This window comes from Tribolium castaneum, chromosome 11 (genome assembly GCF_031307605.1).
Source record: "Tribolium castaneum strain GA2 chromosome 11, icTriCast1.1, whole genome shotgun sequence".
Lineage (NCBI taxonomy): Eukaryota > Metazoa > Arthropoda > Insecta > Coleoptera > Tenebrionidae > Tribolium > Tribolium castaneum.
This window is the reverse complement of record NC_087404.1, coordinates 2,293,650-2,307,387: the sequence shown is the minus strand read 5'-3', so window position 1 is coordinate 2,307,387 and position 13,738 is coordinate 2,293,650.

The window sequence follows — 13,738 nt, the reverse complement described above, 5'->3', positions numbered from 1 at the left end:
ATATAGAAGAAATCACAAAACTTTTATAGTAGATACCCAAGTTTTAGTTTGTGGCGACAGTTGATGGATTTCATTGAAGCCTCCTTGAAAACTTGTAATTCTTCAACAAGATGTTGAATTGATTCTTCCACTTGGCCACATTGGCAATACGGATTTTCTGTAGCCTTCCATTTAAACAACATTGACTTACATCTGGCATGGCCAGTTCTTAGTCTGTTTAATTTCACCCAGACCCACCGTGGTTGGTACCCTTTTTGATGGATCTTCTATTAAATCTTTATTGAACAGGTGGATATTAGAACATATATTGCGCCACTCATTAATGGTGAAAAAGTTTTCGATTTAAACGTTTCCACCCAAAAAGGTTTTCTAGATTTTAATCGATTTTCGGGGGCCAATCGATCAGGTCAGGCCATATTGGATACTCTTGGGGATGTCTTCTATATTTGTTCCACAGTTTCTTGACTGCAAGTTTTCTTCTGAGTGCAGGTGGAGCAATGTTAGACAATACTGGAAGCCATTCGGTGGGGGTTGATTTTAAAGTGCCAGTTATGAATTGCATAGCAGTGTTTAATTGTGCGTCAATTTTGCTTGTATGTGAACTGTTCATCCAAACAGCACTACAATATTCAGCCGTTGAAAATACTAATGCAAGAGCCGTAACACGAAGAGTTTTAGCATTAGCACCCCAAGTCGAACCGGCCAACTTTAATAAAATGTTGTTTTTTGTTTTCAGTTTTTGTCTCAATTTTTCAAGGTGAAACTTGTAGGTGAGCGAACAGTCAAGAGAGACACCAAGGTAGACTGGATGAAAGTTATGTTTAAGTGGTATTCCATTTAATGAGACGGTCAATTTTCTTTCTTTTTGAGAGTTTGATAAATGGAAGCAGGAAACTTCTGTTTTTGATGGATTTACACATAGACGCCACTGTTTGAAGTAATCACACAATACAGAAGCATCTTGGGAAAGTTGTTCCTCTAATCGATGAAATTCTTTATGTTGAAAAGTCAGTGCGATATGTATATTCAGGTATACAAACAGATCGAATTTAGTTTTTGTCCCTATATATTTCAAAAGTATTTTTGCAGATTTTTAACAGTTCAGTTGTAGACGGTTTACAATTTTATCAAACCCGCTCAGCATCGTTAAATCCTGTAAAAAGCACCATCACGTTTACTACTAAGAGAATGAATTATTTGTTTGATTGTTTATATCATCGGCATACAGCAGAAGGGATTCGCAAAAATAATGGAGACTTAACAGTGACCGCATGCTTTTGTCTATATTTTAGATGTTGAAAAAAAATCTAATGTACCTTGATAAGTAGGAATCAATGGTCTCTGAACAAATACTTACAAAAAATCGGACTTTAACAAAAAGTACTATTGAAGGTTTGCGAGTTACATTAGTTTCAACAATTGAACTGGCTAAGAACTGCACTCTGACAGTATAACTTCAAGTACGTACTAACAAAAATAAAATGAATCAGGATCCTTTTCAGGTCAGGAGACTTTGAATTATTCTTAACAGTGATAAATAGTTTGTTAACATACTTGGATTTTTCTAAAAAAAATATCTTAGGTGGCGACTTAAAAGTTAAATTTAATTCACCAGATCTCAAGTGTACCAGATCTCAAGTGTCATGCTCTAATAGATTTACTTCTAAGTTATGAAATACAACCTTCAGTAAACTTTAACACAAGAGGACCTCATTGTCTCGACAATATCTTCTCTCTAATATAGACATTAATTTATGAAAAGTAAGTCCTTTTAGATTATGCTTATCTGATCATATAGGTGTACTTTTTTGCTATCATAACAACTTCATACAAGAAGAAGCTATTACAAAAATCGTAAGACCAATAACACAAATAGGCAAAATTGAATTCTTTAAATCGCTAGAATCTGTAAAATGGGATTATGTAATTGATAACGGTGATTTGCAATTAGAGGAAGGTTTTCAAAATTTTATTGATGTCATTGAATTTTACCATACGCTACATTTTCTTGAATAAATGGTCAAAACACAGGTATCAAAGTCAATTATGTGGTGTGACTCTGAACTAAAACAAATCCGTGATAAACTTTTCTTTTTAAATGACCTATATTCTATAACTAAAAGTGATTATGTTAAAGCGGCCAGAAATAAAGTAAGATTTAATTACCGCACTGCCATTAAAAACGCCAAAATTAAGGCAAATGATAACTTTACAAAGTCCTCGAAAAACACTTCTGGTGCCATGTGGACTGTAATAAATTCAAAACGTCGTCGGAACATAAACTGATATGAGTGACTGTGATATTACTGCAAATGATTTTAATGTATATTTTACTAATGTTGCGAACACTGTGATAGATAAAGTTCCAGAATCTGACTGTGATCCTATTGTATTTACAAGTATGTGTTATAACAATAATGTAAAAGTCCCGTATTTTGGTTTTATTGAGGTTTCGTGTATTCAAGTAAGAGATGCAATTAATGATCTGAAAATTGAAAAATACTACGAGTAAAGGTTGGTATGGTTTCAGTAATGATATTGTGAAAACAGTAAAGGACGTTATTTTGTCTCCTCTTACTAAATTAATTACTAATAATTAGTTACTGTATAAGAACATCTACTTTTCCTAAATGTCTTAAAAAATCTTTAATAACACCTGTTCATAAAAATCTAACAAAAATGATATTAACAATTTTCGACCCATTTCGTTAACACAGTATTTCCACAAATACTAGAAAATGTCTTAGTCCAGCAATTGACACGGCACTTTGAAGATAACAATTTGTTGTGTCCACATCAGTTTGGTTTCAGAGGACAAAGAAGCACAGTTGATGCCATTACGGACTTTACGATTCATGATTGTTTTGAAAATGCAAAATTTGCAAAAGCCACATTCCTTGATTTAAGCAACGCATTTGATTGTGTTTCTCATACCATATTAATTGCAAAATATTATCTTCGTATTTAAGTGACCGTCAAGGAAGTGTCAACTTTAAAAATACTGTGTCTGAGAGTCTTCCTGTTGAGTGTATCCCTCAAGGATATGTCTTGGGTCCTTTACTTTTCTTAATATACGTTAATGACTTTCCATATTGTTTAAAGAACACCAAAGTGACATTATTTGCGGATGATACGTCACTACTCAACAGTGGTGAGACCTTGGACACAGCTAACAGCAAACAGTGATCAAGCGAAATTGCTGGCCAGCAAATGTTTTTTTTTTAATCAACTGGGTTTGAATATATTAAAAAACTGCAGTAACATTGATGAAAGTTTCAAAAGGTATACTATTATATTGGGTACCACTATAGATGACAAGTTACTATGGGACCATCAAGGTAACACGCTTGCAACAAAACTAAGCAAATTAACATTTTTATTTAGACAGTTAGTGAACAATATATCTCTATCAACTGTTAGAGTTGCATACTTTGCCCTTGTTCAGTCAGTTCTTTCATATAGTATTCTAATTTCTCATTACAGAGACGGATAATTCGAATTATAAGTGGTTTAGAGTATCGAGCAGACTGTGGCTCTACTTTTCGAACTCAAAAAATTTTGACTTTACCATCATTATATATACACCACTGTCTGCTTTATGTGAAACAAAATACCCAACTTTTCGATACCATTCTGAATACCATGCTTATAATACTCGTATTGGTGACACGCTCATTCCAAAATTCAATAGCCTACAACGGAACCAAACCGTTAAGATTTATTGCACTAAATTTTATAATATGTTGCCAACCAGTTTTTGTAATTTACCTTTATATGTTTTTAAAAGAAAGCTAAAAAATTTTTTTATTGTGAATTGTGTCTATGACTGATGAATATTTTCGCTGTAATTTTACTGACTTGAAAGTTTGTTTTTTTAGTTTGTATGTTTCTTATTTTATTGACTTGTATTATGATACACTGTTTTAAGATACCAATAAAACTATTTCTATTTCTATTACTATCTCAATCGAGGAGGATAATCGCGAGCAATATGACTACTTTGATTTTGAACATTTTAAACTTTTGAATCATAAAATCAAATCAGGCATTTGCAAATTATCAATCAATTAAACAACCTATACCATAGCGGCAATGTCAGTGATATAATTGAAGATTGGGCTGATGATTGGGACCAGAAAAAAATTTCAGAAAATTATGAAGTGTTTGAGTATATCATACATTACTTAACGGGATTCGTGTGCAAGAAAGTCTGCAAATTAAGCACTTGTAAAATATGTATACGTTCCTTAGAGGATAAAAGAAGTTTTATAGTTTCAATTACTCAAAATATACAATTTTTCATTTTTTTACTAATGTAGAAAAAATATTATTTAAACACATAAGCTCAGTGTATGTATTTGAAAATACTATAGAAGAATTCTTTAACAATAATTATAAAACTGAAATTTTTAATTTTCCTTGCAAAATATACATTGATGATGTTGTAAGTAAATTGATGTTTTTTATATTATAATGAGAATTAAGCAGTATTACAAGGCAGAGTGCAATATGAAACATAAAGCCTTTTCAACAATTAGCAAACAATCACGGTTACAGTCTACTTAATATTTTAAGGAATATTTTTTTGGTTTTTTGTTATTAATAAAGAAAATACCTGATGACTAATAAAGATTGTAAATCTTGTCATCAGATTGGAAACAACTTTAAAATATCACTTTGGCAATTTTGACTATCAAATTCAAGTAAGTAATGTGATGATCGCGGTTATCTGGTCCACTGTAATATTCATCGTGCCATCACCATTTTTGGTGCTATCTTGGGTGCTAGTTACAGAGTGGCACGGACATTGTATTTTTACATTGTTTTATTCTTTCGAAACCCCATTCTTATATTTATTTTATTTTTACACAGACTTTTTAAAATAAAACTGGGACGTTTTTATTTTTATTACTTGAGGTTGGCAACGTCAATACCAATGACGTTAGCCCCTTCGACCATATATATGGTCGAAGGTTAGCCCTAATCGGCCATTTTGTGTTTTGTGATTTTAGCGTAGCGTTTTGATTTTGTTGCAAGGTTGTAAAGTTTTTTCGCACTTGTATTTAGTTTGACGCTGTATTATTAACATTGTGACTGTGGTATTTCAAAGTAGTGAAGGAGTGACAATGGTCCCCCAAAAACGGATCTTTCTCAATTCCTAAAAAGGACGAAGTAATAGCTCAATGGTCGCCTTACACTCAAAAAACTCTGCGGGGTCGCTGATAAGGTCGTAGAAAGACAGGTAAGAATATTTAAATCTTTTTTTGGACGACTTGTATGGAAGATGACATCGCCTAATTTGGAAAGTTAAAACCTACGAAAGACCTAAAACACTTCTTTTAGAAAAAGCAGTCAAAAATAACGGCACGGGCGATAGAAATGTTCCGACGTTAAGAGTTTGCGGGGATAGCAGTTATTTATCGCCAACCGTCAGTAGATACATGTTTTACCATAGCGATTTCCGGAAATAAACAATGTATTCGAGATTTTATTATACTGTACAAATGAAGCGTTTTACCTGACACAAATATTTATCAACAATTTCACATTAAATGAAAATCGTTTGTCGCTTTCCACGGCTCCAGCAGTAATCCATAATTGAGGTTGTGTTCTTATGTTGTTGACGGTTGTGTCGTATGTTGTTTTATTTCATCAAATTGATATAAAATACGCACTATCTGTGTGACGTTTTAGATATTTAAGGTAAGTCAGCGCCTTAAAGTTAAACAACCGCCATGATTAATGCTTTTTTAATGGGATTCAAAAGTTTTTCGTATTCCTTTAATCCCAGAAGTGTAGGAACATTACTTTTACATGGAAATGGCTTATAGGAAAATGCAATGTCGTTTCGTAAAGATTATTGCAACTGTAGCTCAAAAGCTTTGGCAGCTGCTCGACGAGTCGTCGGAGGAACGTCGGCGGATCGCTAGCATCGTTTATGGTTAGAACTAGGGCGGTATGTTACCGTCTTCGAACCTCTAATTTTCGTTCTTGACTAGTGAAAGCGTTTTTGGCAAACGCTTTCGCTTCTGTCATTCTTGCAACGATCGAAGAATTTCACCTCTAATATATATTAATATTATTAATATATATTTACAGGATGTCCGGAAAGTCGCGCACCCACGTCAATGAAAGAGAGTGATTGGAAATATCAAGATAAAATTAAAGTCAAGAAGATTTGTCTTGGCTGACTATATTCTTATCAGAACATCAAGATGTTATTCGCGATTTGCAAATTTTTGGTGCTCTTTTTTCTATCACGTTTGGTCTGAAAAATGAAACAACATTTTTTCTGCATTCTCTTGTCGTCTAACAACTGACATTTAGTTTTAAGTATTTTTTTAGATAACACAAACGCTAATATAGGACACAAGACAGGACATATTAAAAAAAGATAAAATTTTGAAACATAATGAAAATTCCAAGTGTGTCGCTTTAATTGTCGTTATTAAAACCTGTAAGGGTTAAACAGAATGCAGAAATTGAAAATTAACAAAAAAACAACTATGACGACAAAAAAATAAATATAATATAAATGCTTTGTTTACGGAAAATAGAGCTCATGATTATATTTGTAGAAAAAAAATTGTCGAGTAAATATAGTGGTGGTACTATGAGAGTAAATGTGCCGGCGAAAACAAAGATAAATATTAATAGATATAAACTGTTTTCACGAATGTTTTATGGTTTAGCGGTGTTACCCAAAGTTACCATTTTGTTTGTGCTTTCTAATAATTTTATTTTTGTTTGAGTTTAAGTGCTATAAATAAGAACTACGAATATTTATTTGAAATTCTTCATTTGTTGTCAATTTTTAAACTTACTAGTTTAATATACTGTCTTTTTGGGAGTTTTTGTAATCAATAAACAAGTTCAAACTGAGAAAAAAATTGTTTTAGTAAAATGTTATCGTTCGAAATTTTACTAATTGGGTGGTCTTCAGCTTGATTGATGATGATACATTTATTACAATGACATTATTGCGTATTTCAATTATGCCTAAATTTAAATGATATATAATACTTGCTTAAATTTTGAACTTCTATCAAAACTGTTTTTGACAAATGTTTAAATGGTTTGTCGGTGTTACTCAAAAGTACTATTCTGTATTTAAATTATATTTTGTGCTTTCTACTAATTGCTTTTTTTGTATGAGTTTAATTTTTATGAAAACTACCAGCATTTATGAAGAATTTTTAATTTGTACTCTAATTAGTTGCATAGGTTTGCTGATTTCATAGATTATAATTAATCTATGAAGTTAAGCAGCTCTGACCCCGGTCATTCCTTGGATGGGTGACCGGATAATGTAATGCCAAAACATCGCAACTAACTCGTCTTTCGGAGGAGACGTTAAGCCGTCGGTCCCGGTCACTACTAGTGGTCGTTAGGTCAGGTCAGAGGCTGTAGATGCGACCTGAAAACTCTGGCGCTTGGGTGATGGCATTACCACCATACGCAACGCATATTTATTTATTTATTTGTACTCTATTATTAAAATCACAAATTTTGCATACAGACATATTTGTTTAACTACTAAACTAAAAAATTTAAAACTATCAATAAAATTTTATTTTTCTAAAATAGTTGCTATTTTTAGTTTAATTTTTATGAGAGCAACCAGTTCCTATTTGAAATTATAAATTTGTTGTCAACTTTTACTTTTTTTAAAAGAAAAGATATGTCTTCTTTGATTTTAACAAATAGGTATTTATCAATCCTTTGACGTGGATGCAATAAAGACTATTTTTTTTTGCTTTTTTGTCTATTTGCAATATTTATTAACCAAGAATTGGTTTTAAATGTACATGAAACAAGTTTAAAATAATTAAATTTAAAATTTGATTGAAATTGAAAGAATATTCACATCCGATATAATTGTTGTTAAATTTGTTTATAGTTTTGTATTAGGCTCACTGAAACTCTAGTAGCACAATTTATATTTCATTTTATTAGTTGAACATGTTTACTCTTTGTTACTTCATTTTTATATGGCATTTGTTGTGTCACTATTTATTTAAAGTCTAATTATTGAAAATAGGCATAGAATAAACAATTTAGTCTATAAGAGGATGTTTACAGTTATTTCAATGGCATGTTTACAGTCTTTGATAATTTCGTGTGTCCAGAATTGGGAAATATATCTCTGGTGCTTCTTGTGAATCTTACTCAAGATCATTCGCTAAAATAGGACGTCGATTAAAATTTTTCTGAATTTTTCTTATTTTTTGTGCAGTTTCTCTAAATATTATTTTTTTTATAATTAAGGAGATTACAACGAATATATGTATCTAAAAATAATGTTTCTACGTGCCCAAATAAAGCTAAAAGATAATTAATACTAAAACTATTTACGAAGTACTGCGTCCAACATTTAGTCTGTTATATTGGTTGAAACAAATAACTTTTCAAGTACTTTCGTACAAAAAATATACTTTTTGTAAGACATTATGTGTCTACTTTAATTTTGATAAATAGCTATTTATCAGTTCTTGACGTGGATGCAATGAATTACCACAAAAATAGTTTATCAAATGCAAAATAAAAAGAATTTTTATTTAACATTAAACTTTAAATTAATGTTAGTTTAATTTAATTAAGTCAATTAATTTAATTCATTTAGTCAGATCGCACACTTTAAATCCTCGAAGCAAATATTGTTTTTAAGTCAACTACGGATCCAGCATGAAATAAAGCAGATTGTGGGATAAAAACATCGGCAACGTCGCCGGAGTCGAACTCTACACTATAACCTATATATTTTATAGAAACGGAGGCGAAAAAGTGCTATGGGTGTGTGTAAGGAGTCCAAAGAGTAGCAAATTCATATACTTTTTTTGTATAATTTTAAATTGAGATATCTTTTCCCCTCTAAGTGTTCGCCTGGTAAATGAGTTGCAACTAAGTTTCTGTCTCAGTTTACGATTTCTGGTGGAGCTGTGGAAGTCTCACCATATATATATTGAGGAGCTTTTGTGCATTATACAAAGCCCGACGGTGTTGTCAATATTTATCTACAACGCTATTTCTTACAGTAAGCATCCAAAGCTTCAAAAATGTGCTAAATCAAATTAGTCGAATTAAAACATCTATGGATACAGTTAAATCCGCCAAGTTCGAGAAATCTTTCAAGTGTGTTTAAAAAGCAAATTTAATGATTTATTTTAAAGAAACTACTGGATTAAAAAATTCTAATCTATTAGAAGTCAATTTTGAACTCTAATCTTTTACCAAAGCCATCACCGAAAAGAGGTGCCATTTTAAAAATAAATAATATTTTTTTAATAACATACATAACATACATAAAACATACTCGAGACTACCTTCCTCGTAATCAAGAAGTGTTAGTTTTTAGAACAATTACAATTTTTAAAACCATATATATCATCTGATTCAAAAATATGTGGCATAATTTTAACCACAAATACCCCTCTAAAAATGAAAATGGATAGGATAGTATTTACTGATCCACCTCAAAAAATTGGAAAATTACAATTTTTCAGAAATTGGTATGGAAAAATGGTTTTTTGAAATTATTTTTGTTACCGTTCATGCGATTATTATGAAATTTTGCATGCCAAGAGACACAAAGACGCTCTTTGATATGGTGTAAATGGAAATCTTGTTTCCAGTTTTTTTCCAGTTTTTAGGTGATAACAAAAGCCCAATTATTCTTTAATAAAAAAGGTACTAAGCCCAATTATTCTTTAATAAAAAAGGTACTCTTGCTTCATGTCGTCAAACTGTACCGTTCTCTAGTTATTTGGGATTAAACTAAACTCTACACTGCACTGCAGAATAGAAAAGTATAAATTTTGAGCGTACCATTACCTTGGAAACAGTTCACTACGAATGACACAGCTGTCATTGCTGTCACATTTGATGTCAATTTCATTTAATCCAAAGTAAATTTTGATTATTTCTTGATGATAATAGTAAAAAAACATTATTATGTGTTGGAAGAAATAATGCATGAGCTAGCGATAGCCATCCCGGCATCACAGCTTGATCTGAGACTACACCACAAGGTTTTCACACCGTAAAACGATTTTCGCTCCAAATTGCTGGTTTTATCAATACTTCACTACTTTTATTATAAAACTACAATTCAAATGAAGAATTAAAACGATCAGAGACCAAGAACACAACCTCAACTGTAACAAATTACAAAATAAAATCTTATCAACTATTTGTAATTTTGTTATTACATTTTTGAAAATTACAAGAGCTTCGACAACAATTAGCACAAAAGCAACAAATGCCGCCAGAGTGCTAATTGGCGCCAGTGCTATTTTTCATAAGCTCGAATATCAAAGAAAATATGAATGATGAAGTCAATATTTTTTTATTAAACAACAATAATAACCTGGATCATTTTTTTTAACTAGACTTACCAGTATGGGGTGATCAGGGCATCATTTCTAAATACTAAAAGATTTTTTTTTCGTTATGACTTTATGATTTGTTTTCGCGCTTACGAAATATTGCACAGGCGCCAGCTAGCGCGCTAACGGCATTTGTTGCTTTCATGCTTATTGTTGTTGAAGTTCTTGTAATTTTTAAAAATGTAAATAAACATTAAACCGTGCGTTATTCTTTGCAGGTTTCAACAACCTGTGGATTAAATTAACTTCCTCTTAAAAAAAATTGCAATAATGGTACTATAAATGGTTGATAAGATTTTGTTTTGTGATTTGTTGAGGTTATCTGATCGTTTTAATTCTTCATTTGGGTTGTAGATAGTTTTATAATGAAAGTATTGAAATATCGATAAAAACAGCGATTTGGAGAGAAAATCGTTTTCTGGTGGTGTGCCATCAGATCAAGTGGTGATGCCGGGACGGCTACCGCTAGCTCATGCATTATTTCTTCACATAGTCGTGTCTTTAACTATTATCATCAAGAAATAATCGAATTTTACTTTAGATTAAATGAAATTGACATCAAATGTGACAGCAATGACAGCTGTGTCATTCTTAGTCGACAGTTTCCAAGGTAATGGTATGCTCAAAATTTATACTTTTTTATTCTGCACTACGGTGTAGAGCTTAGTTTAATCCCAAATAACTCGAGAACGGTACATTTTGGCGATATGAAGCAAGAGTTCCTTTTTTATTAAAAAATAATTGAGCTTTTAATTTTTGGTATCAAAAATACGTGTTTATAGGCCGAAAAATTGAGTTATCACCTAAAAACTGGAAGGGCCCCCTTGTCACCCGAAATGTATAGCTTTTACAAGATTTCCATTTACACCATATTAAAGAGCGTCTTTGTGTCTCTTGACACGCAAAATTGCATAATAATCGCATGAAAGGTAACAAAAATATTTTCAAAAAACCATGTTTCTATACCAATTTTTGTGGTGGGTCAGTAAATACTATCCTATCTATTTTTAATTGTAGAGGGGTATTCGTGGTTAAAATTATGCCACATATTTTTGAATCACCCGATATAAGTAGGTGTCGGGCTTAATAAAAAATAAATGGGCTTGGTAAATAAATCGTTTCCCCAGCATTAGTACCATCCACAGACACGTGTGGCGCATTTTCGACTTGGCTTCGTAAAGTTGGTTTATACCATGGTTAGTAGAGACATAGGGTGCGTTCGTCATAAGCCCCCGAGCACACCGATATGCTCTGAGCGTTCGTTATATTCAATGACGTTAGAATTGTATAGATGAAGCGTTGCGTATCTCGGCTCAACTGAACATTGACTTCAACATGTGAGAGAGATAACATGATGGGGGAAATTCACAACAAAGACGGAGAACGCAATAATGAGATCACGTGGGTTTGGTCAATTTCTCAGTGCGTTGCATTGGCAACACGTACAAAATTGAAAAAAAAACGCTTTATACACAACGAATGATTTATTAATTCATGTATTATTGGTACATGTTAATAGTACAAATAAAACTAAGCACTTCTAGCTTTAAAACTATTTAAATAAAACAAAAACGTGAATTCTAATTTAAAATTTTATTATTGCGACATAAACAGTTTAATTTAAAGATTACAACAAGGAGAAAAAACGCAAAGTAAACGGCTTTCATTGATTTTTAAATAAAATTAATTTTGAATATTTGTGCCGAATTCTTTCTTTGGTTTCATTGATTGACATATTTTTGGGGTGCAACCGAATCGTAAAAAAAGTTTTTAAAATTAAATTTACAAGTTGCAACAAATGATTGTTCAGAGGATTTTGATCCAAAATGTGGTCATTCAGTTTAACAAATAATTCACAAATTTTCAGTTGTTTTTTTGTTAAATATATTAGCCGTAAAATAACGTTTCCTGATGAGATCATCTCATAATTTCTGAATACATTTTCGGCAGCTCTGCAGATTAAAGAAACATCTGCAGAAAGTTTAATCAAACCCCCCTTATTTTTCCTGTTCAAAAATTTATAACAGATCAAATTGTCTTCCAATGCAGAGCAGCATATTTGACAATTAATCTTCTTGTTCAATTTGCGAACAATAAACCCAGAAATGTATCCAATAATGTCCGAAATGTACAATGATTGGTCGACCACATTAATAATTTCGTCACATGCATCGTCAATGTTATCGTCAACTTCATGTAAGTTATCAATAACCGACGTTATTTGTCTTTGTTTATTTGACGAAATGTTCAAAATATAAGTTTCGTCTTGTTGCAAACAATTTGCCGTTGCTTTTGATGATATTTCGGCATGGATCAAAAGCCTTTTATAAGCTGCCTCAAACTGCAAAGCTGTCGGGTTATTGTTAAAACCGCCTCGGGATCTAATGGCACAGAAAAAAGTTTCTATGTGATCCTGGCTTACCTTGTAGGTAAGCAGGTATGACAAATATTTCTTTTCGATGATTTTTGCACAATTCCTTCGAAAGAAGTCATGTTAATTATCAACCCAAGAAAGCCTTTTTTCCGGGCAGATAAAACAAGTTGACTTCCTTCTACAGTTTTCAGACCCACAATGTATGATTTCGCCTCTTTGAAAAACGATGTAATAAAAGGCGACCTTCAGTCATGGGTTTCTTGAACATATTCTTGCTCAAAGAATTTCTGGTATTAAAGAGATCAAAGAGTTGGTCTACAATTCGACAAAAATCCACTGTGGCATCCGATTCATTAAACTGTGCCAGTCGTAAATCTTTATTGCAGTACTCCAACGCATCCGCGACACTTGTACTGAAGACTGGCACAGCTAATTTCACTTTCATTTTTTCATTATGATAGTGAATATGCCGAGATCTTATTTTTGTAGCTAAATGTAGCTCCTGACTTTCCTGGAGTGATACCAACTCTTTAAAAAATTGCCACAAAATTCTTCGGTTTTTGCTGTCTAAGAATGCACCCCAGTCTCCCAAAGCGTTGCGCAATAATTTGACCATATGGCATGTATCAAAAATTATAAAAATTTCTTCCTGTGTCTGAGGGTGCAAGAAAAAAGTTTTCATGTTTGAAATTTTTAAATTCGCCCCTAAACAAGATGCCATGGTCCAATTAGTAGCAGCACCATCAAAGGTTAACGAGATGACCTTAACGCCAGCTTTATGCAGCATAAGCAAGCAACCCCTCACCAAATTTGCTTTTTCTTCAGCTGTTACTGAACGTATTAAAAAATACGCTATCGGAATCTTCCAACAACAGTTAACTCCAACAATTAAAAATGCTAGTGCTTCTTTTGCAGTGGGCAAAAAGTCACTGACAAGATTCACACCAAAATTAACGTAGCCCAAAGTTCTTGACCCATT